This window comes from Sander vitreus, chromosome 20 (assembly GCF_031162955.1).
Source record: "Sander vitreus isolate 19-12246 chromosome 20, sanVit1, whole genome shotgun sequence".
NCBI lineage: Eukaryota > Metazoa > Chordata > Actinopteri > Perciformes > Percidae > Sander > Sander vitreus.
The window spans coordinates 25,745,376-25,773,004 of NC_135874.1; the positions used below are offsets into that span (position 1 = coordinate 25,745,376).

Below are 27,629 nucleotides of genomic sequence, written 5' to 3' on the forward strand. Positions count from 1 at the left end.
AGTTGTAGTAAAGAATATGTCGCAGAAAAGGATACAAGATTTTTTTTTTTTTATGCCATAGTAATGCAGCTAAAATTAGCAAGATTTCATGTGTAGATGGTACAGTTGATGTTTCCTCGTCCACCGCCGAGGCGAGGACCCTAAACAATACACAACATCACCGCTGTTACAACATCTGGTATGAAACATCCAAAAGAATACGAGTTGTACATGAAGGAATCTACAGACAGCAGCCAGAATGCAGCAACTTCAGGTACGGCAAAGGAAGGACATTCACAGCTAAAACGTTGTGTTAACCAGACGACCATTACCACCTTTGCTAGCCCTACAATAAAATAAAATGAAAAATACACTGCTGTGGACGTTGTTCACTTCATTAATGTGTTTACTGTGTTAATGGACTGAGGATGGGAGTAGGATTCGGTATTCGGATTCGGCAGAATCCTAACCAGTGGATTCGGTATTCGGCCGAACCCTAAAAATCTGGATTCAGTGCATCACTATTTTATCATTTACTGATGAATTCCTGAAGCATAAAACATTAAGAAAAAAACACCCATCTTCTATACCTGCTAATCTTTTGCAGGTTAGTGAGGGGCGGAGCCTAACCCCAGCTCCCATTGGGTGAGAGGCGGAGTACATCGGACCGGTCGGCAGTCTATCACACCTGCAGGCAACTTAGTGTTTCCACTTGTGCTTAATGACGGCCAAATGAAGCCTCATGGACCTTTATGAACCATTTTATTTATTTTCTGAGCCCACTAGATGGCGCTCTCTGTTCAAAGGGTTGAAAGCACACTGAACTAGCATTCCTTGAGCCTTTTTCTTTAAACCTAGAGCGCCATCTAGTGGGCTCAGAAAATAAATAAAATGGTTCATAAAGGTCCATGAGGCTTCGTTTGGCCATCACTACTTGTGCTTACAGTGTTTTGGACTATGAGAGGAAACCACCGCACCGGGATGGAACGAGTCCACACATGCCATATAGACAGACCATGATACCACATCACACAGACAATACTGCACCACCGACCTGTGGCCCTTACCGGTACACATAAGATCTGATGTCAGCAGTGCTCCGGATACAATAGACCTTTTCCACGGCAGACATGTGATAGGAAAAGCACAGGTGTATTCAAAACCATTAATGATGGCTGCATTCCACTTAGGAGGGGCCCTGGTATTGTGCATGCTGACTCATTGAAATAGCTTACTGGGACACTAATCATCAATTTCAGCTGTGCTTTTCCTACTATGACAAGTCCAAATGTCTGCTGTGAAAAAGGTCCATACAGCAACAAATAGTACAGCACAAGCTGTACTGTTTATACATTGTAATTGTTGGAGTGAAAACAATGCACAGTGCATACATTTTATACATGTGTGTGTGTTATATGTGAAATACTGCAAGTTAACACCAAGCTGAAACTTCATGTGGATGAAAAGAAATCTTGAAAAGACGCAGAAATTAGACAGGAACAGATTTGAGTAGATCCACAAAATCTATTCTAATTTCATGCTCGGCTTCACTCACATTTTCAAACGGCCCACTTAAGAAGATACACTTGGTTGGGGGATACGTGGAGAGTTTTGCTTTTGATTTGTGGCTAAATTAAGAAACAAATGAGGTGAAAACAATTCAGCAGCTGCCACTGCAACTTACTGATGTTCAAGGCGTTTCCACTGGAGCTGTGGGTCCAGTTTAAGGGTTGGATTCCTTTGAATGCCAGGCTTCAGTTTCCATAGCGATGCAGAGGTTTTTTTTTACAGATCCCAGTACTCCCTTCAACAACAGTTTGACACACACACACACACACACACCATAGACCATTTTCATTGAGTGAAGGCAAGTCTTTAGTACTATTATGCTGTGAGTTATGTGGATACATATAAATCAAACAGATTTCAGTTCAAGACTATCTCGTGAGCTGTTTCTATAGGAACAACTACTGACTGGAGAAAATTTGCTCTCTTTCACTCACTATTTATCCCCCAGTACTCTTGCGTTGCCAGACCTTCCTCCACAGCGCTGCGGAGGAGGGTCTGGCTAGTCCACACAGCATTCTGGGATGGTGGGAAAAACGTGCTCTGGTTTATTGGCATTTCTTTAAACCAATCACAATAGTCTTGGGCGGCGCTAAGCGCCGGACGGAGCAACGGTGCCTCTGCGAAATAGCCTCTGGAAGGAACTTGTTTTGGTGGAACGTGTACGTTCAAAAGTTGTTTTAGTCGTGCAACAGAAAACTCAGATTGGACAGATGGTCTAGCTAGCTGTCTGGATTTACCCTCCAGAGATCTGAGGAGCAGTTAACCATAGTCCTCAGAAATCCAAATGAAATGTCAACGATGTAGACAAGTCCTATCCCAGTGACTATTCTGGATCAGTGGGTACATTTCCAGGATGGACCTTTTTCACAGCAGACATTTGGACTTGTCATAGTTGGTTAAAGCACAGCTGAAAGTGATAACCTTAACAATGGCTCAGTTCCATCAAGTGTCCCAGTGAGATATTTCAGTGAGTCAGCATGTACAACACCAGGGCCTCTCCTAAGTGGAATGCAGCCATCATTAATGGTTTTGAATACACCTGTGCTTTTCCTATCACATGTCCGTTTCCTTCTATGACATGTCAACATGTCTGCCCTGAAAAAGGTCTATAGAGCCTGACATCCTGACTAGGGGTGTAACGATACATCATTCTGGATCGACTTATCGGTTCAATCATCAATGATCCAATATTATCGATTCAAAGTGAAAATATCGATACATATCATCTTTAAGATGGGCCTTTATTTTGAAATTCCCACTTTATATTTAATCTTTTTATTAAAAAGAGTAGTTTGTTTTTTAAATTATAAATTATATTTACATTTATTTAAATGTCTGGAAGAGCTTATGAATGAAATTGTCAAATCATATTTTAGTTGCTTTTTGTAAATAAATATATATAAATGTAACTGATTGTGTTGAACGGGCTCATGTATCGTCTGGTATCGGTCGCAGGGCCCTGATCTGAATCAAATCAAAATCCTATTGTGGCAGCCTTTGTGATATCAGTAAATATGATATCATTGTCCAAAGAATTGATATAATATCGTACTGTGATAAAACATGTGATTTACACCCCTGATCCTGAAATCCGGCCCGTGATGTCCCTCACCTTCCGCTCTCCGTGTGTTGCCGTTTTCAAAATCCCTTCTCTTCGGGAAACAACAGACTTCGAGCTAGCGAGCTCCACGCTGAAAAATGTTTGAAGAAAATTTGGATCGTGCAACAAGGCAGGCCTATTTGGTTCTTTCAGGGAATGATTGTAAAGATTTACAAAGAATACGTTTACCTCTCTAACTGGGACGTTTTGGGACCGATTGGTGGGATTGCTGTGGACGAAATACACACGGAGATACACTGGTAAGAGGTAATGATGTTTAACCATGCATCCAGCTAATTTATATAACTCACGTTACTGTATTGCGTCAACAGTTAACTTCATTTAATATTGTATGTGGCGTTTTCTTTTGCGGGCTGCAAATGTTCCACCAAAACAAGTTCCTTCCCGAGACTGTTTTGCAGAGCCACCATCGCTGCGTCCGGAGCTTAAAACAATGCAACAAACCCAGAGCTTTTTTTTTTTTGTATCTCCTATCCCAGAATGCATCTGTGGTGTAGCCAGATCTTACTCCACAGCGCTGTGGAGATAGGTCTGGCAATGCGTGACTATACTATTATCTAATATAAAGTAATAGATAATAGCACTGTCAAGTAAACTAGTTTGATCTAGATGCAAAAACAAATCATTTCTTCTCTGAAATCTTATCCTGTGTGTGTGTGTGTGTGTGTGTGTGTGTGTGTGTGTGTGTGTGTTTGCCTTCAGGAGGCTATACAAGCTAGCTTTTTTCTTTGTCAGGCTACCCATGGATCCATCCCTGAGAACATCACATCCCCCCACTGAGCTGATCTTAGCTGCCAGAGGAGCTGTACAAATCAGTTCTGGCTATTTATAACATCTTGACATTGAGAATGTGGGCTGATCTGAATCCAGCCGCTCAGAACAAGGCCCAAGAGGTGCCTGTCTGTGGCAAACTGATAAAATGTAACAGCTCTGCCAGCTCCCGCTGGATTACAGTCCGTATTACAAACCCCATCGTATACCTACCGTCCTGTTTAGAATGGCCTCAGCACACTGCAAACCTGCCTTCAAATACATGTGATTAGATTTCCATTTAATCCGGAATTACTACTCACTCAATCCCATTTATCTTTCTCCGTTACAGTCGGATTTTAATGCAACGTCAGTGCCTTGTGAGTTCATGGAGGCCGCTCCTTTTGTTCATAGTGCAAATCAAATAGCTGAAATTTGGTTCATCGATCATTTAGCAGATAAAAATGAAAACTATGAAAGGAAAATAAACATTGGCTGGCTAGAGTTTGAAATGTACACCGACTGCACATCAATTGAAACTATAGAACATTGTGAGATTTTTTTTTCTCAACTCAAATAGGCTACCCTTTTAACATTGGCCCTAATCCTCTTCTGTATATGAATCATTTCAGTCAGTTTTCAGGTAAAAATACCAAACATTCTCTGGCTTTTCTTTGTCATAGGCAATAACTAAATAGTGGCTATCTTTGGATCTTAAGACTGCTGTAGACTTGGACAAAACACAAGCAATTTCAAATGAAAAATTGGAAAATCTGGAAAATACTAGTGCAATATCCAAATCGAAGGGGGGTGCAATATTTGTTAATGGCAAAATATGTGTCAAACCATTCTGAATGAAGTATTGTGGTGCTGCAGAGATGTCCCGGCCTACAGATCCTATCCTACTGACTAAAGAAAAAAAATCAGTTTGTTACAGATCCTCGCAAAAATCACACTATAATCATTTTAATTTCTTTCAATGTTAATAATTTTCAATGAAAATGAGAATAATGATACAAAAAAACGATAATTCCCTCCAATATCGTGACTCATATCGCAATATCGGTCAAAAATAATTGCAATTAGATATTATCATATCGTGCTCATATCGTGCAGCCCTAGTAGTAAAGCAGTTTGAATTCACTAAACATCTCTACGCATCCTCAAGTCAATGTACGGGGCTCCATCATCGTAAGAGCAGGAGGGGGGGGGGGGCTCGGCCGTTGTTGTGAATGAGGGCCAGCATGACGTCAGGAAGCCAATGTCAACAATGCAGCTCCTAGAGGAGAAAAGGCGTTTCATCCAACACTCACACACACACACACACACACACACACACACACACAGGAGACCCATCTACCACACCGACTGATGCCTACGGTCCATTAAAAGCAGCGGTTCTGGCTGCGGGGAAACAAACAAACAAAAAAAAAAACAATGTGGACCCACTCTTATAATTGAGGAATTGAACGCAGACGAGCAGGAAAAGCGGGTAAGTCGATCCCAGCCATTACGAGGATAATAAGCAAACCGTTGGGGCTTTAACGTTACTACGCTTGGATAAACCAGACTACGTGAAGCCCCTTGTCAGCCGTGGATTTGCTTCTACTAATCTGTCTGCTCGCGCTGGCTTTTCCACTCACTTGTTTGTGTTGTAGCGCTAGTCAGACATTGTGTTGTGTAAACGCTGTCTGTTACTTATTATTGCTGAGCGGCGTGCCTAACGGTTACCTGATGTGTGGTTTTTGACACCGGGGTGGTGTTCACGCAGGTTAGCAGGGATGCTTTGGTCGGCGGCATGTTTTAGCTAGGTGCTGTGTTTAAATGTGTTTCCCTGAAAAAAAAAAAAACGTGTTTCTCTTCACGGTTAGCGTAATGTCGAGATATTTACGTCGGAAACAAGTAACGTAACAGCCCTAAGAAAGTGGTTTGGTGTTTTTTTGGGACTGTTTCGCTTTGTTGCCATGGGTGTATTAAGAGAACGTTTGTTGCCAACGACTTTGCAAAAACCCAGTTCACGCCATTTCAAAGAATGAATATTGATAGTAACTGTTAGCCGTTTGAATGTAACCTATGGTTACGGTGCCTTCTGTCAGTGAACAGCCCTGTTTGTTGTGTCATTGTGACAGACCCCCACGCGCCTGTTCTACAAGGAAGTTGTCGGTCGATGTTGTTTTTAAGCTTACTACACCCTCTTCTTTTAATAAACCCCACAACTATATATCGATGGAAGACTAAACGGGAGGGAACATGTTTTGCACGGGAGACAAATGCCACGCAACGACCGGGGCTCGAGCTCCTGTCATGCTGGAGGAGGAAGGGGCTGCAGAGGGACAAAGGACCCAGCCTCCCACCCCCTTATTCCCGCCCTCAGCCGCTGAGCAGTCGGTTCAGTAAACAGCTACCTCGGAATAAAGCAATAATCTCTGTAATGACTATCGCTACATCTCAATTCGCTTTGACGTGTCAAAATGAGCTGTGCTCATCAACACAATTACAATTTGCGACCTTGAAGCTCTAAAAACGGAATTGCTGAGGTCTCCTTTTCACTATAACGCATACGTAATACACGTATTACGTAGAACAATTTGATATTCAGTGAACCGTCATGCTCCTCCACAGTTTATAATGACATATTTATGACTGTGGTTAGTGGCTGCTGCCTGTGTGACTTCTTTTAGCCATCGTAAACATTGTGAACAGATTAGCTCTTTGTCACCCTTCCCACAAAGCCACTCTCCCCACTTCTATCTCTCTCCCAATGCGAAAACAGCAACATCAGAGTGTTTGCAGCACTTGGTTGTGAGTGTGTAGGGGGGCGGGTTAAATACAGTTCATCTGAATGGAGCAGATAAAAGGTGACTGAGGCCAATTAAATATTTATCACCTGCACTTCCAGACAGTTATCTTGAGCAGAGACTGATATCTCTCTCCTGCTTTGCTTTTGCCCAGACTTATAGGCTGCTCATTACATAAAGAGATTCAATTCAATTTAGTTTAGAAGGGGACGGTGCAAATGTAATAAAACGCATGATTATACATGGGTTAAAAATGCCAGAATTAGCCAAAAGGCTATTTCTCATCTGTAGTCCATCCCCCTGGCCTCGATGTTACAAAGGCTTTTTATAATACAAATAAGCAAGAAAGAAAGAAAGAGACAATGAAAGAGCAGAACTTGGCACAAAACACAGCCAACAAAAGCAGAAACGGAGTACAAAGATTAGAAAAGACATCTGTTGAAAAGAATAGAAGCAGTAGTGAAAAAAGAGGAAACAAATTAAAGTTCACTGTAAATACACACTTATTAAACAGACACTCAATTGATTTACACACCAAGGTCTTCTAATGGAAGGGCACTGCATGCCCATCTTGTCAAAACAGTTCTATAATGTTTTCTGTGGATCTTTGTCAAGAAAATAAAGTGTGATTTATGCTTCTGCGGTAAATCAACGTCGTGTCTACGTTCATAGGTACGCGGAGACACGGGTCACGACGCACGTCGCTCGGCCGTGGCTTGGTAGCGTTGCATTTCCCCCAAGAGGGTAAGCTTCGCTTCAGAGCTCGAACCTCCTATGGCGCCATTTTGATGCTACAAAGTGATCACCCGATGTTAGCGTTCCATTGACTGCCATTCATTTTGACGTCACTTTGACAGCGAATAACTTTACATTTGAAGCGTTTAAAGACTCTATTTGTCCATTGTTTATTTCTAAAGAAACACGACAATGTATAAAAGGCTCCATTACCTTGTACCTCACGTTATGGCTCCGTAGCAGACGTTTTTGTAAAAATAGGCTCACGATTGTGTCATAACCACGCGACTTACTGTCTCATAGTAGAGGAATTACCGTATAGTACAGGAGAAGCTTGCAGACTTCCATTAGCTGTTTACGTTTAATTACTAATGTTAACTAGCATTTTAGTGATCAATAATTAGCCTGTGTCTATGTTATCTCCTTACATATACCTACGCTCTCCGTCTCTGTAAGATTGGGAATGATCGAGATTTCTCTTAACATAGCTACCAGAAGACTTCCAACTTTCAGACAGGTTGCTCACGTCACATTTACGTCGTCTCTCTCAGTTGGAGGCTGCGCAGTAACGCTCGGCGCTCACCGGAAAAGTGCTTCTAATGGCCTTCACTGGTCTCCGTCCAGAGCAACGGGATCTGTTGGTCCATTCTTATATACTGTCTATGATTTTCCCCGACTCACTTCCTGGTTCTTCTTCTCCATAAACAACATGAAATCAAGGAGAGGGTTAACTTTTCCTGTTACAGATTTCCCACCGTGGTCAGGAAGCACAGGGGAGACACTTTGTTTCTCTCACTATGCCTCTCGAGTTGCTACTTGCTCCTCGCCGTCGCTCTCTCACTTGCTCTACCTCACACTCCCCACACGCGCACACACGTGCCGGCCCTGCATGGCAATCGGCTCATTTCATTTTTTGTGAGTTGTTCCTGTTTGCGTTAGGAAGGTTCGGAGAGTCACCGCAATCATTAAGAATCATGCTAAACATTTTCATATCCCTATTGTTCAAGTGGAATTTGTGGACAGATGGTTCAAGGTGAGAGACTGTGGCGTCATCACAGCCTGTATGTAAAGATTGACGACGCGTCTTCACCCCTTTCCACTGTACAGAAGTGAAGCCAAAATATCCCGGATACCAGCACTGCCATCTTGTAATTTTGGAGCCAGAGTCTGCGCAGCAGTGAGCCACGGTATCAAAGTCCCGCCCATACACCCGCCCGACCAATCGCGAGTCAGTCACAGCTGTCAATCATGACGTTTCACCCTGTTCTTATAGCTTCAAATAACTAATAAAAACCAAACTTCTTCGAAAAATGAAGACTTAAACAAACAGTGTGACCAGAACTACCAAAAATGATAGTTTGGAAATAGATCGTTGGGAAAAGTTATTTGAGGTGATTTTTTTAGTCCCATTCGCTAACATGGAGGAGGCGGGGTTTATGACCTATACTGAGCCAGCCACCAGGGGGCGATGCAGATGTTTTTGGCTTCACTTATACGGTCCAAATGAAGCCTCATGAACCAGTATATTTATTTTCTGAGCCCACTAGATGGCGCTCTAGGTTTAAAGAAAAGGCTCAAGGAATGGAAATTCATTGTGCCTTCAACCCTTGGTTGAACAGAGAGCGCCACAGTGGGCACAGAAAATAAAGAAAATGGTTAAAATATAATCATGTTATTGACTATTTGGTTTAAGGTTCATTGAAATTAGGTGACTAGAGTATGTTTTAATCATTTATCATTCATGTTTTACATCATTTATATCATTGTGTGTGTGTGTGTGTGTGTTTGTGTCTGTCTATGGACTAGCTTTGTTGAATGAAAGGACTAGACAGTTGGTGGTTTGCATCCTGTGAGGATTGTGAAATGTGTTTCCAGTGGTCTGTGTTGAGGTGCTCAGTCCCCAAAATAACACTAATCTACTGTTCATATGCAACACATGAAGAGGTAACCAGCTTTAAAGTGTAACTCTCGCCAAAATGCAACCTAGGGTATTTTTGTGAATGTACCTGATTCAAACTTTCGTTTAAAAGCATATTTAGGACAGAAGCGTCACTTTTAAGATTTACCGTATTCTCGTTTTTCGGTCAAATGGTCTTTTGAATGGGAGTGCTAGGGACACTTTTATGCTAGCCTCAAAATAGCTATTTTTAAAACACTAAGAAGGCTCGACACAACATGAAACTTTGCTTGAAGTATGACCAGGGGCTCTACAACTTAACGAAAGCATTGACAACATTGTTTGTGTACACAGAGTTTACTAAAAAGAAAGGTTTTGAACAACTCACCGTAGCTGTTGTTCTTCCGGTCGCCGTCTGTCGAGCCAGTCAAAAATAGTCGAGGGAGGAGAGTAAAGATGGAAAGCTCCTAAAGCTTAGTTCCATATAAATGCACGGATAATTTGTTGTTTTGTCGTTAGTGAAACACAATATTGGCCTTGTAGTTGAAAAAGGAGCCTCATATAAGAATGATATTTCCTTCTATGGAGTCCATTCATTCACATTCAGAGATTGCCTATTTTTGACTGGGAAAATGGCGGATAGAGTAAACAACTGCTAACGTGAGTTGCTCAAAACCTTTCTTTTTAGTAAACTCTGGGTACACAAACAATGTTGTCAATGCTTTCGTTAAGGTGTAGAGACCCTGGTCATACTTCAAGCAAAGTTTCATATTGTGTCACGCCTTCTTAGTGTTTTAAAAATAGCTATTTTGAGGCTAGCATAAAAGTGTCCCTAGCACTCCCATTCAAAAGACCATTTGACCAAAAAACAAAAATACGATAAATCTTAAATGTGACGATTCCGTCCTAAATATGCTTTTAAACGAAAGTTTGACTCAGGTACATTCACAAAAAGACCCTAGGTTGCATTTTGGCGAGAGTTACGCTTTAACTCATGAGTCCAGTCTGGCCTGTTGGTGAACTGAGACATTAAAGGATTAGAACTTAAACACCAGAGTCCCGAGTCTGCTGCTTAATACGATACCAGTCGATACATGTCCGTTTTGGAGCAGGACTTAAAGCAGAAGGGAGAGTCCAGTGTGTCTGTCAGTGACAGATCTGTGCAGGTTGATTTGGATTTCAGTCCTGCTCTTCCTCTCTTGTCTCTGAAAGCACAGCTGTGGAGGTCAGCGATAAGCAAGGAAGAAGGAATGTAAAGAATTCTAAGAGAAGAATGTTGAGCATGCTAAAAAAACTCAGTTTATATTCACACCTGGCCAATCTCTCTCCCTTTACAGTCAGCCTACATCTACACTGCTATGTTTTGGCATATATTTTACGCATATCTTTTTGCTAAGTTTATGCCTCTCTGAGCCCCAAAAAGGGAGACATTTGGAAACACTGCTGCCCCCGTTTTGGTTTGAAATCTCTGGGGTTACTTTGTAGTAGCTTACACACCTTTCAGTAACAGTTTAACCTTGTCTTCAGTCCAAACTAATACATCCCTGGTCTTACTTTTCACCATTGTTGTTTTTTCTCCAAAGTACTTTCTGTATTTTTAACTTAAAAATCCATGATTTTCAACTGCAGACTAGTCTCGCATTGCCAGACTTTCCTCCACAGTGCTGCCGAGGAAGGTCTGGCTAGTCCACACAAAGCATTCCGGGATGGGAGAAAAACGTGCTCTGGTTTATTGACATTTCTTTAAACCAATCACAATCATCTTGGGCAGCGATAAGCCGGACGGAGCCACGGCGCCGCTGCAAAATAGCCTCTGGAAGGAACTTGTTTTGGTGGAACGTGTACATTCAAAAGTTGTTTTAGTCGTGCAACAGAAAACTCAGATTGGACAGATAGTCTAGCTAGCTGTCTGGATTTACCCTGCAGAGATCTGAGGAGCAGTTAACCATAGTCCTCAGAAATCTACCAGAGTTTAAAATGCCAACACAATGAAAAGCGGAAGGTGACGGGACATCCGACCGAAATGAGGGACAATCCCGGAAATTAAACGTCGTCGATATAGTTTAACCGCCAAGTAACATCAGACACCCTGCTCCCTGCTTACACCGGCACGCACATGTCAGACGTGTTAATATGAACGGAGATTAGTTCTGCTACTGGAGCTAAAACTCTTGTGTGGATGAAGAACATTTTTCGGTAACACTTTACTTGAAGGTATCTACATAAGCGTGACATGACACTGTCATGACACAGTGACACATGAACCCTAACCATAACCATAACTTGTCATGACAAAAAAACGAATGACACTTACTAAAAGAAGCGTTATGTCATAAACGTTTATGACTTGTTTACAATGTTTATGACACGTTCATGACAGTGTCATGTCACTCTTATGTAGATACCTTCAAGTAGAGATGTTCTGATGCCGATACCAGTATCCGATACTGCCTAAAACGCTGGTATCGGTATCGGGAAGTACTGGAGTTTATGCACCGATCCGATACCACGTAATAAAGCCCTAAAGAAAATCAACATTAAAGTAGTTTATTTATGTTCTTTTTCCGTTATAACTGACTGTCAAACTGGATAATAAAAGAAAGTTCTGGGGCGTTCATTGTTTGTGGTTGTTCATGTTTCACAAAGAGTTTAACCTGAGCCAGACTGACAACAAAGATATAGAAATCATATCACATCCAGGGACAGTAGTATACAGCTGTTAAAACATAATAAAATATATGACACACTGGTATCGGATCGGTACTCCGTATCGGGAAGCAAAAAATGGTATCGGGCCATTTACCTTCAAATAAAGTGTAACCCATGTTTCTTTCTCAAAAAATGTAAGTGTAGTGTTGATGTAGCTTCACACGGCCAGTTTTTAACCCTGCACATTGTACAAAACATTGCAGACTATCTGAATCGGAACGTCTAAAAGTGTTAATAAGCAACCTTTACAGTAAGTTGACAATGTTAGGTAACCATAACAACAGTACAGATTCTGTGTAAAAGCGATGAATGGACAAAAGGCGCACAGAGTAAAAAATTACGTCTTTTCATTTGTTGGCTGGGCATGTCTTCAGTCTGACAAAGAACCTTTGTTGCGAGCCATCACCTTTCGCTCTTCCCATCTTTCCTGTCAAAATAGCTCAACATCTTATTCAATAAAGTCATGTTACTGTGTCTTAAAGGGGTTAAACCCAGCTCGTACTCATTGTACCCTCCGTCTATTTTCATCTTCACTATGTCATGTGAGGACATACTCCCTGAGGGAGATGGGTGTGTGTTTACGAATGTGTTTGTGTACTCGCATGTCTTTATGTGTGAGTGTTTGCTGTATGCCTATATGCCTCCAATATTCACATTTGATTGTGTGCATATACACACACATGCTCAGTCAGAACCAGTTAATGGCGTTTCAGGATGTTCATCACCTTGTAAGTGGGCCCAACACACACACACACACACACACACACACACACACACACACACACACACACACACACACACACACACACACACACACACACACACACAGACACAGACAAAGCTGATTTTAGTGAAGTGTGTGTTGGGAGACCGTACTGTACTTTATGCTGTTCCACTTTCTTCTATTTGCCGACAAAATAAAAGCCTGGCACAGTGGCTGACGCCCCAATTTAGTTATTATAAATAAACAAGGCGTTGTGAATATATAATGTTGAAGTACATTCTCTCTTCATCAATCCTCAACTCACACACACACTGTAGTCATTCAGGATCCTTCACATTAATGGGAATGGATTGAATTTTGGTTTTAACACTACAACATGAAATCATTCAGAAAGATAATAAAACAGAAAGTGGCAAATAAAATTTTTTTATTCACATTTGACATCGTTTAGCTGTCAGCATTTTAAAGGTGCACTATGAGTTCCTGCATGACGTCACTTCTGTTGACGTTCCAAGGAAATACCGAAGAAAACAGCGCAAGCCTGCCCCTCCCCCCATGTTTCCGTAACTGTCATGACTAAAGGCAGTTACACACCAACCCGACGGCCGACCGTTGGCAGAAAAGGCAGTTGGACTGATCAGTCTCCCCGAGTTGGTCAAAAAAATGCCTCGCAACACACCAAAGAGACAAGACGTAATACGTAATACGTACGTCTCCATAACAGCAGGCGACGCTAATCTGTATTGTCGCCCAAGAAATGAAAACCGGCAGCTGATTGGACGAACGCGTCACGTGGGTCTGGCTGCTGCTTCCGGATTTTGGATTTTTCAAACGGCCATTACTGGTGACTCATTCAGAATACGATCTCATATTGTACTAAAATAGTTCACCAAAACGTGTTTCTGAAAACATTTTAAGCGAGAAATAGGCCGTGCAGTTGCTGAATCTGTCTTCATTTCAGATCAGCAAAGGTCAGTTTAAAAGATTTTTGTCAGATTTTGAGAGGCTTAGTCATGCTCATCCCGCTTGCCATTTCCGGGTGAGTCCCGACTGCCCTGTCTCCGACTGAGCATGAAAGTCGGCCAAAATGAAGGCCGACGGCTCCTCCAACGGACGACAGCACGGAACACACCGAACAGACTTGAGTCACTGACCTCGCCAGACTGTCCAACAGCTGATTATCGGCCCGGTGTGTCACTAACCCCCACCCCCTCCCCCAACCATCTTGTCGGTGATTGGCTGGAGTGGTTTGTTGTATTTTGGTGCACAGCCTGTGCCTCTAGTGTTTGTTTGACGTTTACGACCCGGGTGTTGTCTCCCGAGACCGGGCTTTTTCACAGTGTGTTCAGGGGGCAGGCAGCTAGCGGATCAAGGAGAGATGCCTACCATTTGAGACGAAAATGAAATCGCGCTGAAACCATGCAGGAACTCATAGTGCACCTTTCACTGTGTTTAATCCAGCTACTAGCTACTATCCAGCTAACGCTAGGCTAACGTTACCTGCTGGCAAGTGTAATGTTAACTAGCGTCCCGCGCAGCGATGCTTCTGTTGCCTGTAACGTCTGTTTTTCGGAGCATCCGAGAGAAGCGCAGGCATTTCAGTGGCACTGAAATGAGGCACTGACATCTGTGTTGCTATTCAGTCTGGTAGATGGCGGACGTTTTGTCACCGGTGCCATATTAACACCGGGTGTCGGTACCCAACCCTAGTGACATGTTGATACTCTGTTAGAATTAGTTCCAAAAGAGAGATTCTGCTTCTGGAAACGGACATTATGCTGAATTTATCAAGACCATAGGTAAAGTCTGCGTTAATCAGGTAGCAGGGGGAACAAGGAACTAGGGCTGCACAATTAATCGCAATTGAATTGAAATGGCAATATGAACTAGTGCAATATCCAAATCGCAGGGGGGTGCAATAGTTGTTAAAGGCAAAATATGTGTCAAACCATTCTGAATGAAGTATTGTGGTGCTGCAGAGACGTCCCGGCCTACAGATCCTATCCTACTGACTAAAGAATTTTTGTTTGGTACAGATCCTCGCAAAAATCACACTATAATCATTTTAATTTCTTTCAATGTTTTCAATGAAAATGAGAATAATGATACAAAAACGATCATTCCCTCCAATATCGTGAATCATAATCACACAATCACAATATCATATCGCAATAAGACATTTTCCTCATATCGTGCAGCCCTACAAGGAACATGGACACATTGTGTCCAACACAACACAACAATGTTGTGTTGTCATAGATACAGCGCACTGAGAGACACTAGCTGTGTCCTCCTTTATACTAAATGACTAGTCTATATCCTTCGCGTTCCACTGCCGGGATTGCTCTGGTGCCGCAGGAAATTCCGCCGGATGGATGTATTTTTCGTTTCCTTCCGCTTTCTTTGTGTTGGAATATTTCTGAGGACTATGGTTAACTGCTCCTCAGATCTCTGCAGGGTGAATCCAGCTAGCTAGACTATCCGTCCAATCTGAGTTTTCTCTCGCATGACTACTTTGCAGCGGCTCTGTGCGGAGTTTAGTGGCGCCCATAACGATTCTGATTGGTTTAAAGAAATGCCATTAAACCAGAGCATGTTTTCCTCCCATCCCCGAATGCTACGTGGAGTAGCCAGACCCTCCTTCAGCGCGCTTTGGAGGAGGGTCTGGAGGAGTTACGCTTTAAATGCAGTCTTCTTGATGAATGTGACTTGTCTTTAGCCACTAAAACATATTGTAAATTTGCCTCGATCCATTGAAGAAACTGCCGGTACCGACACGGGGAAATAGATTCCGCAGCTAACAGTCTATGTATTGTTTTTACAGTGTCTTCAAATATTAAAACGTTCAGTGTATCAAGCCGCACACAAAGACCAAATGTTGCTGCTTTCACTCAAATAATTCAGTCAACCAATGTGCCCGCGACATATTCAACTACATTTTTTTTTGGTTTTAAATGACTTGTCCAACATGTTGAAAAAAATATACACAGTTGCCTTTTTTTGTACTATTGCACATTACATTTTTCATAGATCCATCTGTTCACACCTTGCAACAATGAAAAGTGTCACCAGCAGCATATTTGTCACGGCAGAAAACCATTTTCTAATCCCAGCGCGAGAGATGGCGTCCACGACATTAAAGCACTTCATCGAGCGCCAAGCTGCTGCCGTGTGTTTGTGTCTTGGAACAGATTTGAACAGCCATTCTTTGGACTTCTGAGAAACGCATGGATAATTCTTAATGATGAGACAATCTGTTCACAAGAACGATGTTTGTATCCTCACGGTGCGGAGGAGGTTACTGTAATGAGATGATATTGAATTTGAATAGAATGCCAGTATTTCACCAAGTGCAATTTTCTTCAAATCCACACAGTCAACACACAAAAAAACCCTCAGACATGCCTCTCCACCGCTCTCAGCTCTCACTGCCCAGGGCATTGTTGGCATTTCTGGTTTATCTGGTGCATAACCTTGCCACGGATCTGGCAACCCATCTGGCATGGCTGGCGGTGATTGGTGTAGACATAGGGGGGCAGATGGTGAGATCATGGTCAGCTGTTTTAGACACTGCTTAAATCCACATATGCCATGTAGGGTTTGCTAAGATAGAGCTAAATCTGTTGTTTAGTGTCTCATCGGAGTGTCTGAGGGACACCGCCGAGGAAGAATGAGTATGTATGAAGTACATTTTACATTATTTTCTGATTCTAAAAACGTCAGTGAACAGTGTTCTTCTCTGTGCTGCTGTTCAGAATCAGAATCACTTTTATTGGCCAAGTATACTTACAAGGAATTTTACTTCAGTAGGTGTTAACTCTCTATACATTCAACAAATAGACATGTAGTAGTAAACATTCAGGAGACAAATCGTAATATAGACACATACTGTACAATAGAGACAACAAATACATATATTATTACACACGTGGGAACAAAGCGGGACCATAGACTCCTCTCTTCTGTCGAGCTGTGACGTTGAACCTGTGATGGTCCAAGGCTTATGGGAAATGGTGTTCGTTAAAGCCAGCTAAAAACTGAAATATGGAACGGTATGTGATTGACCTACAGACTGTATATAACAGAAAATATTTAGGTGAACGATTTAAAACAAAATTATAAAAAAATATTGATTACAGGGAGAATAATCGATTTTAAAAATTGTCGCAAAAAATCACGATACATACATGAATCGATTTTTTTCCCCCCTTACCCTTAATAATAATATATATCTATATAAAATATTGATTACTATACTGGATGATTGACATAATAATAAGCAGCCTTTGAGTCCTGGCCAGAGTGGGGCTGTTGAAACTGTTTGTTGGCTGATGTAACAGTGCCAATGAAGCTGTAAAGGCCGCTTGATGTTGTTCCACCTGTCGAGATGGATTAACATGCTCTCACATTCATCTCCATTGCTGCCGAGGGAAGACCTGGCTCTGGCTTTGATGTGATGCAATTAGGGTTTGTGTGCAGTGAAGGATTACAGCAGTAGAGGTGATAAACAAGCACTCTGTCATGCTTTGCAAACCCGTGGGTTAGCTGTCAGGTAGCGTAGCATGCAGACCCAACATCACAGCACTATGTGGTGTTTGTGGAAGACTTACGTGCACATATTTGTTGGGTGGTTTAGGGGTTTCCTCCCTTAAAGGACAAATCCGGCGCAAAATGAACCTAGGGGTTAATAACACGTGTACCAAGTCGACCGTTCTCTGGGATATGTTTTCGTGCCAATCGAATGTGACCAGTTTTAGCGCAAACCGCTAATTAGCTTATAAAGCTAGTCGTCGGGGCAGAGCGTAAAGTAAAAAGACAGTTTATTAAAGAGATAGTTTATAAAGAAAGTACCGTTCACATATACAGGCGCCATCTTGGGAAAACGGTCACAACCAGTCAAACGACGAACGCCGTGTAACCATCAGTGTTGGGGAAGTTACTTTTAAAAAGTAATTTGTTACTTTAATTAGTTACCCCCTATGGAAAGTAACTTTTTACTTTACTCGCTACTTTTATGTTACTTTTAAAAGCAGGGGTCTCTGGCAGACACTGAAGTTAATTATACAAAAACTATCTTTGACCATAAAGCCAATCTCTGGTTTATCAGTGAAGTGTCTGAACTACACTGTAGACTGGATTCTCTCCTCACAGAGTGACGGCTCGGTCCAACGACGAGTCCAGCGTGGGTTGAATGCACATCAGCAGGTCATCGGCGTTACACGGTGTTAGTGTATACTATGTAATGTCTGTATCGACTTGTACCGGTCGCGCAGCCACGATGGTCCGTGCATTGTCGTAGACACATGCAGCCTCTTTTCTGGAAATCCTTGCGTGTCCGTGCAACCGACACAAGTCCACAGCGGTCCTCTGCGTGTATGTATGAGGCCATCTCCATCGCATCCATCTGTGAGGTTGTCAGCTTTGTGTCTGCCTGGCTCATAGCGCCGTCTAGCAAAAAGCCACGAAGCTTAAAACGCTCTCAAAAGTGAGCTTTGGCTGCTTCTCGCTTGCCATGATTACTCTGCTACCGGCCTCTGTCACGTCCCGTGTGGAGCTTGTGAGCGCGCAGCTGAGAAGGCAGTGTCGCTGTCAAATCTGTCCCTGGGAAAAGTAACGTTGTGCCGAATTGAAAAAGGAACTACATTTCGTTACCAAATTTTCAGTAGTAGCACGTTACACTAATTTTTACCCGAAAAAGTAGTAACGTTACTGTAATGCGTTACTTTGTAACACTGGTAACCAGTAACCAGTAACATAGCTCAAGCACGGCGTTTGTCGTTCAACTGGTCGTGACTGTTTTCCCAAGATGGCGCCCGCCTGTATACGTGAACGGTACTGTCTTTATAATCTATCTTTTTAATAAACTGTCTGTACACTTACAAAGAGTTCTCCATGCTTCGGTTTACGTGTAGGGACCCTCATTATGCTACCGTGGAAGTGTGGTGATATTTTGAGCCTTGTTAGTGGTATAGAAATAGCGATTTTGTTTTTTGCTTTACTGGTGCCCCGACGACTAGCTTTATAAGCTAATTAGCGGTTTGCGCTAAAACTGGTCACATTCGATTAGCATGAAAACATATCCCAGAGAACGGTCGACTCGGTACACACGTGTTATTAAACCCCTAGGTTCATTTTGCACCGGATTTGTCCTTTAAGAAAATGTGACATTTGTCAATAAAAAACATGCAGTTTCACATCATTTTGGACCATTGACATTCCCATTATCTGTCTCTAAAACGTTGGAAAAACCTAGAGCAGATAAATATATAACACTCAAAAAGCTTAAAGACCAAGCTTGCTAAAGAAGTCTAGGTTAGAACTAAGAAAAGTCATTTATTTAGTTTTGATGCCGACATTGATTTTATTCACTTGGCTGCCCAAAGTGGCTTGGGTGCTGCGCCTAAACCTTATAATTGTAGGGAAATCCATGGACTACCGCTAAACATTGCAAGGGCCTTTGTTGGTGTAGGTGTGTTGTTTAGGATTGGGCATCGAGAACCGGTTACCAACTGGGAATCGTTCCAAAAATTGCGATTCCAATGGAATCGTTTTAAAAATTTGGTTTTGAATCCGATCATCGCTTCCCAATTTAACACGCGCAAGTTTTGGTTTCTGTGGCAGTTTCTGCTTGTTGTGTTGCAGCCATTGAGCATAGTAAGCCGATACTGGTTTTACAAGGCCTATACCGATTATTATTATTATTATTAGTAGTAGTAGTTAATAAAACTGATAACTGATATTTGATACCAATATGCATTTACAGTGAAAATGAAAATTTTTAAGTCAAAATTAAGATTTGGGAATGTTACAAACTCCAACACAAAACTTTGTTTAGATGTTTTAAGCAATTATTTAATAAATTAGAAACTTTCAACATAATACCCAGTAACGGACAGTCAGACAGTGTTTTGGGGGCGGGACATTAAGTCAGACTGTGACTGGTGGTGAGAGAAACCGAAGTAGAGGGACAGACACAGAGCTGTGTGTGTGTGTGTGTGTGTGTGTGTGTGTGTGTGTGTGTGTGTGTGTGTGTGTGTGTCGTGCACTCACTCATTGGACACGGCTCTTTTCTGGTCTCAGACTCATTTCCAAGCTGGCCCAACTACAAGCACATCCAGTTGTTTGGCTACAAGAAAAACGTAATCTAACTAGAGGACCTGTCCTGACGGGCATGAACACAGATTTTGTTTTAGTCTCAGATCAAAGAAATTTGTCTGGAACTTGCATACTCATGGCAAAAGTCTTGTCGTTTGCACTTGCCCTTCAGGCTTCTTCCTGTCTCGTCCAGTGTTACAAAAGCCCCCGTTAGGTCCTTTCCTCTGATAATGTGAAGTCAGAACACACAAATCACGAAAACAGTATCACATATTTCATCAGTTTTTTTTTAAGCAATGGTTTCAATGTTTAAACATTTTCAGTTTGATTCTAAATTCATTATTGATTATGAGTTTTGATTTGATTGATATTGAAGATTATTTTGTTTGGGCATATCTGCCTTTAATGGATAGGACAGCTAGATATGCAAGGGGAGAGAGCGGGGGGAAGACATGCAGGAAATCGTCACAGGTCGGACTCGAACCCTGGACCTTCTGCGTCGAGGAACAAACCTCTATATGTGCGCCCGCTCTACCAACTGAGTCAACCCGGCCACCGATTGATACTTTGTTTTTTATACAGTGGGGGCCATTACTTTTGTCCTTTCACATCTTAGCCGTCTTGTTTTTTTCATATCTGTTAATTACCAGCAGCAGAAGTGTTAATTGCACTAAGCACCGTGTTATGTAGTCATTCCTGTTTGACACGTAGCGCTCGCTGTCGAGGGTCTTTGGGGCTTCTGCTAATTAGGACCATAATGTCCAATTAACACTCACCAAACTGCACCGACTGGTATTCAGATGTCTCTCTGGGTGCTTCGTCACAGAGTGCTGGATCGTGACAATAATTAGCAGTGTACTTTTGAAAGCGTTTGTCTAATTGATGCTAATTTGAGCTACAGGACAGTTCCGATTTTAAAATCAAAAAGATTGCTTGCCCTGTGGTTTTCACACCACCGGGCAATTCCGTCGGTGCCTAAAAAGTATCGAATTCGGTACCCAGCTATTTATACCATGGGTCATAGTTTAGTGGGAAGTGGCGTGTGCTTCTTTTAAAGCCCATTTTGTGCGTACACAAGTTATAAATGATGCCCCTTTAAAAGTGGAGCTTCATGATTCTGTCTTGGTTTTTAGCAGAACGTATCATCAAAGTAACTGCAGAGACAGCTGCTAAGTGTTAGTTTAAGAAAAAAGCTTGTCTTTAATTAGGTATTTGGATAAAAAAAAAGCATGTTCCTAATGGCTGTACGACTGCAGGCTGTATCACGTATAAACCCGTAGTAAACTGTTATATCTGCTTTTTTTTATATTTCTTTCATTTTTGTTTGATTTGGCTGCCTTCCCAGTGTTTTGAATTAGAATTTCTGGAGCATTCCCATCCTTCTTGAGCATGACTCGCACAGCAAAAAAAAAAACAGCTTCACTTTCCCTGAAACCTGACAAGCCTGATCCAATTTACGTTTCGCTAGCAGCCGCAGGGCAAAGTAATGTCCACCCAGCCTCACGGCTGAAATGAGGGACCGGAAGTGTAAGGAAACACACTTTGGACAGGAGGAGCTCCCCGGGGATGGCATGTCCTCCTCTGCTACATCTTTATATACGTCAAAAACAGGTGAAATCAAATCCATTGGACCGGGACTGAATCCTCAGTGGTTTTTGGGTTAATAAGGGCAGTGGCGTCACCGCAGTGTTCAGTGTGACAACAGGAGGAGATGTGAGGAGAGTGAGAATCTGCCAACACAATATACTGCACAGGAACATGGACACGAGTATCCAGGGCAGCCCTGAGTCCTGAGGATATGTCCCCACCCCAATATTTAGAAGAGGTTGATTTGTCCCCCTTTAAAAAATATGAAAGACAACCCACTCCCCAAAAGTGGTAAAAATAACCGTACTGGGGGCTCAAAACAAGACTATATTTCACAATTATTGTTTTCCGTCAGATCGTTTTTACAGGGTTCCGCAGGATCTAAAAAAGTCTAAAAAAAGCCTAACCTTTCAAAATATAAATTGTATGCCTGTAAAAAGTCTTATATTTGCTGAAGTATTATATTCTAGGCCTTAAATAACTTTCAACATGTCTTAATTTTTCCTACATCAATGCAATGCTCATTGCAGAATACAAAACAATTGATGCTTCAGTTATGTATATATGTTTACATACACATACACCATATATCTACCTACCTACACTCACATAAACACATGCATACACATATACACCGATGCATACTGTACATACATGCATAAACACACACACACATTTACAATTTTTTTTCTTTCATTCAGCTGTTACACAAACTCCCGGGCAGTTCCGTTCTTGTGTTTGGTGTTTTAAAACGTTCTGGTGGCAGCGATACAGGCAGTGATGTTTCCTGTACGGGACTCTCACACCGCCTCAAAACACACCGACAAGTCTGATGGCCGGTTACATGACCAGCGCACCGCAGCGTGACGTCGGGTTGCGTTTCTCCAAAAGTTGAGTCGGTCTCAACTTTATAAGACTATTGAAGGAAAAGAATACAAAAAAAATAATATTCAAATCCCAAAATTTAAAATGGAATACCTACCCAACGTAGGAATATCCGAATACTCGAATATATTTGGAACCAGCCCTACTTCTTACCCGCAGATATATTTTCCCAATGATTTCAGACACAGGAAATTAAGTTTCTGTCCCGGTTATAATGTCGTCCCCCCCCCTCCCCCCAATGTTGAAACATAACCTACGCCCTAGCCTGAGCCTATGGATCAGATCAACATGCTGTGTGCTACACTGATATCCCAATAACATAATGTTGCTTTTTGGTTCTCCTGCAACGCAAAACATTTGAAAACACCAAAAGAAATCACTGTATTCCATAAAGGTGATGTTAATCTTGTCAGTTTTCCTCTGTGGAAACTTTGTGGGCGTTTGGCAGTCCCACATGTGTACTTTCATTTCCAACACCTACGCTGTGTTGCCTCGTGAAGGAGATGAAATAATCCTCTGCTCAGCATTCCTGCCTTTATGACTCATTTGGCAAGAGTTTTCGCACCCTCTCAAAAAACCCCAATTCATTTATTGCACAGTTTTGATGTGACACATTTGGCCTTTCGCCAGATATGAACATATACACTGCAATTGATATTGTAAATTTCCGCTCCTGTGTGAAGCCTCGTGATCCTTGTTTGATTGGACATGCGGACAGCTGATTGATGTCTGTTCACGTGAAAAGGAAGTAGAAAGAGCAGTTGACAAAATATCGAATACGCCAATATATCGTTGTTCTTTGTGCGATACAAGAATCGATGCCCTGGCGCCAAAGGTTGTTATTGTGTTGTAATTGTTGGAGCTTGTATTGCAAGACAAATTTCCGTGTCTACAGACAATAAAAGTGCTATCTATCTATCTAATATTGATATTTTAATTAATAAAATATAGGCTAAATATAGATTTCCCTGCTCTCAGGGTCACCACTTCATGGGTCCTCGAGGTGGCGCTCAACATATAAATTATTTTGGACAATATTGAAATCACAATTATTAAACACGACTACTCGTTGACTTTTGGAAAGATGTTGCATTTATTGAACTTAAAAAACAGTGAAACAGTTCAACAAATCAACAGTGCAAACACCTTGAACTGTGAAATTTCCCTGCATACTTTTCCCGTTGAAGTTTTTGAATTCCCCTTTAGAACACAAGACAGAAACAGCTTACCTGCAAAATGTAATGTGCAAAATAATCGTTTTTCTCAACTACATTGTTTTTGTGATCGTCAGGAGCCGATATCGCGATCAAAATTCGATTAATTGCACAGCCCTAAAGGCTATCTTCTGAAGTATACATTTTGTACCTTGTTTTCAATACAAACTAAATGTGTCCAAAGAGGTTGTATGCTAAAGTTTTCGTGAATTGGGTCATTGTGTAGGCGTGTAGTGGGATTCTATATCGTTAATTGTCATTCATTGAATCCTGCCATATTTGACATCATCTGAAAAGTCAGTTTGAAATTGCAACTGACTTTACAAAGTGGTGCTCAAAATGTTGGGGATGTTTGCGGTTATTTAAAAGCTTGATTTATGGTCTGCGGAGGCTTCACGCAGCGCTCTCGTCGTAGCCTACGTAAGTAGCCTGAAGTTTGTACTTGTGCGTTGGTGACTGCGTCGATCTCTTTAGGAGAATATCAGGGCCGGCATGTATGTGTGCATGGGGAGTGTGTGGTAGAGCGAGTGAGAGAGTGGCGGTGATTATCTTCGGAGCGAGTAGCGACTCTAGAGTCATAGAGAAATAAAGTGTCTCTCCTGTGCTTTCTGACCACGGTGGGGAATCTGTAGCAGGAAAAGTTAACCCTCTCCTTGATTTCATGTTGTTTATGGAGAAGGAGAACCAGGAAATGAGTCGGGGGAAATGCAACACTACCAAGCCACGGCCGAGTGACGTGCATCGCTGCGACGTGTAGTTACATTATTCGAGAGGTGCACGTCAGGATAGGGCGTAGGGTCCGTGTCTCCACTAGGGTTGGGCATCATTTGGATATTAACGATTCTGATTCCAATTGCTATTCTTCCTTTCGATTCCGGTTCTTATTGATTCTCGATTCCGATTCTTACGGGTCCCATGCTTATTTCACAAATAAGAGGAGAGTTTTATTTAGTTTCAATGGTGGGTTGCACTAGAGCGGTGCTTCCTGTGCTCCAAGGCTGCAACACAACAAGAGCCTGGTCGCTACGGAAACCAAAATGTGCGCATATTAAATTTGGAACCCATGATCAGATTTGAAACCAAATCCTCCAAACGATTCCAATAAAGAAACAATTCTACAGGAATCGTAATTTTTTAAACGATTCCAAGTAGGAATCGGTTGTCGATGCCCAACTCTAGTCTCCACATACCTACGTACGTTGCCATGGCGTAGATTTAACGCAGAAGCATAAATCACGCTTAATACAGATGGAGTTGTCTTGGAGCCAACCTAACGACCATTAGAGGAACGGCATCTTAAGACACATTCTCAACGTTCTCAGCAGGAAACCGATGGAGTGCCTACTCCAGGTAGGGAATGAGTCCTTACCCCAAGTGAAGGAGTTCAAGTACCTTGGGGTCCTGTTCGCGAGTGAGGGGACAATGGAGCGGGAGATTGGTCGGAGAATCGGCGCAGCGGGTGCAGTATTATATTCAATTTATCGTACCGTTATGACGAAAAGAGAGCTGAGCCAGAAGGCAAAGCTCTCAATCTACCGGTCAGTTTTTGTTCCTACCCTCACCTATGGTCATGAAGGCTGGGTCATGACCGAAAGAACAAGATCCAGGGTACAAGCGGCTGGAATGGGTTTCCTCAGGAGGGTGACTGGCGTCTCCCTTAGAGATATGGTGAGAAGCTCAGTCATCCATGAGGAGCTCGGAGTAGAGCCGCTGCTCCTTTGTGTCGAAAGGAGCCAGTTGAGGTGGTTTGGGCATCTGGTAAGGATGCCCCCTGGGCACCTCCCTAGGGAGGTGTTCCAGGCACGTCCAGCTGAGAGGAGGCCTCGGGGAAGACCCAGGACTAGGTGGAGGGATTATAGCTCCAACCTGGCCTGGGAACGCCTCGGGATCCCCCAGTTGGAGCTGGTTAATGTGGCTCGGGAAAGGGAAGTTTGGGGTCCCCTGCTGGAGCTGCTGCCCCCGCGACCCGACCCCGGATAAGCAGACGAAGATGGATGGAAGATGGATGGATGGATACTTCAACATTCAGTCGTGGTGGTTGCTAAGTGTGGAGTACCTCAACAACAAGTAAGGGATAATCACCGAGAGGCAGGGCAATAAACGGTTTGATATGCCCGGCTTGTGGACGGCCATATCGGACACCATGTACCTAATTAGCAATTTGGTATTTGTTAATTAACATTCCACACCAGTGAGAGCTTGTGAAGCTAAAGAGGTAAATGTAGTCTAGACAAACTAAAAGTAGCACTGTCAAAAAAGGCGGCTGAGCAAGTTTACAAGATTGTTGATCCTCCTAAAGATGCAGAAATCCTCTAATAAGCCCTGCACGCTGAGCCTCAAACTGTCCATTTAAGAGTCAACTAGCAGATGTAGGCGCTGAGATGGAAACTAAGGCAGTGAACCAGAAACATGGAGACTGTACAAGGCATCACAGACCATTGAGGCCTTTTAGACCAGCGGCACAACTGTTCAGTGATGCCTGGCGTGTGAAGAATTCAACTCGTTGATCCAGGAATTGTGTTCTCACCTCAGAGTCTGTAGCCAGCAGCGCTGCTCCTCCACAAACTAACCACAGTGTTTGTTGTTTGCATCACAGTTCGCAGACCCACTTCCTGCTTAAACTTTGATATACTGTACTTACTGAAGTTGTGTGCACACAGTTTTCCTGCACAACGATTTTGCACTGATTAAGCATAGCTTAGCTGTAGTTTATTTGCCATAACCACAATCTTTCCTAGTGAGAATTTTAAAAAGAAACGTTGGCATCCTTGAATGCAATCCTGGGTTTTGCAGAATCACTGCCGCAGCAGGGTTCTTGTCCGGAAATAGAGTTGAAAGCAGTGAAATATCTTAGTATGCTTTTCCTGATCATCCAAGTAATGTGAAAGTAGAGAGGCTCTTCTCAGGGTTACAAATGGTCTCCTGATGGAAGCAGATTAGAGCGATGAGTGCTCTACATTAGCGCTGCTTGACCCATGTGCAGTCTGCAACACTCTTATGTTACGTGTGTGTGTGTGTGTGTGTGTGTGTGTGTGTGTGTGTGTTCGCACTTGTAGGACAAAAGGTGAATGTATTGATGGGGAATGAGAAGGCATGTGAGCCAAAGTAGCTAGGTCAGCTATTCAGCATCTATAGATTGGAACTTAATCGCTGGTTAAACACACACACAAAAACACTTTACACACATACTAGACATTGCCCTCACCCCTCACTGCTCATACCAACACATATGTATTTCCTCCACATGCCACTCCATTTACTACCCATAACCCCTCACTCCTACAGCAGGCCACTTGCCCTTCACACACATCGAGCGGTCCTCTGACATACGAGCACTCTGTTAGCAGCGCTAGCTGCATGCCTGAGGGATGAAGGGGTTTCATTTGCACTAAATCCAATTCCACTTGACAATGGCAAGATGAGTACACAGGGTTGCAGGAGGCTGAGGGGTTGAGCAAACACTGTTGGCAATGACCTCACAGGTCATTTATCAGGATCTCAATGACCGCAGTGCAAGTGAGAGCTTCCCCACAGCTGCTTTCGCAACAAAGGCTCATTGTTAAAATGGGAGACGCTGATGTCATGGCGGTATATTTCCGGACGAGATCAGAATCTCCCAGGGGAGGGCCCCAGTAATGGAGCGAGGACTGGGCGCTATCTTTAGCTGCGAATTGTTTGTGGGGGAATTTCTTCCTGAGATAAAGTTACGTATCTATTTGTTTTCATGAGTTTGATCGGTTGATGTGAGAAGTAAGCAGCCGCACAACAAGCAAGCAGGCATCTTTAGACCCAGTAGGATTTGTCCCGATCAGCTTTTATGGCCCCCTGATATCATTTTTCTAAATACTGAATATCTGCCGATACTGATAAAAAAAAAATTATTTACAAAAATAACTTATTAAACAAAGTAACTAAAAGATGTCTTGCGCTTAATACATTCAACTTAGTGCTGCTAGCATTTTATGTTAAACATATAACATCCACTTCTACTTAGAACGGTGTAGAATTTACTGACATAAATGATCGATGTAAGGCGATCGGGGTGACAGCCGATCCCTGGTCAGTT

General features: G+C 42.5%; 1 protein-coding gene across 1 annotated transcript in view; it reads left to right on the top strand.

The window, feature by feature from the left end:
* Positions 1–5,235: 5,235 nt before the first annotated feature.
* Positions 5,236–27,629, top strand: part of bach2a (BACH transcriptional regulator 2a) — a 51,469-nt gene continuing 29,075 nt past the window's right edge. Inside the window, exon 1 of the mRNA XM_078277375.1 lies at positions 5,236–5,411. The gene's annotated coding sequence lies outside the window, so the exon portion shown is untranslated. The remainder of the gene's footprint in view (positions 5,412–27,629) is intronic.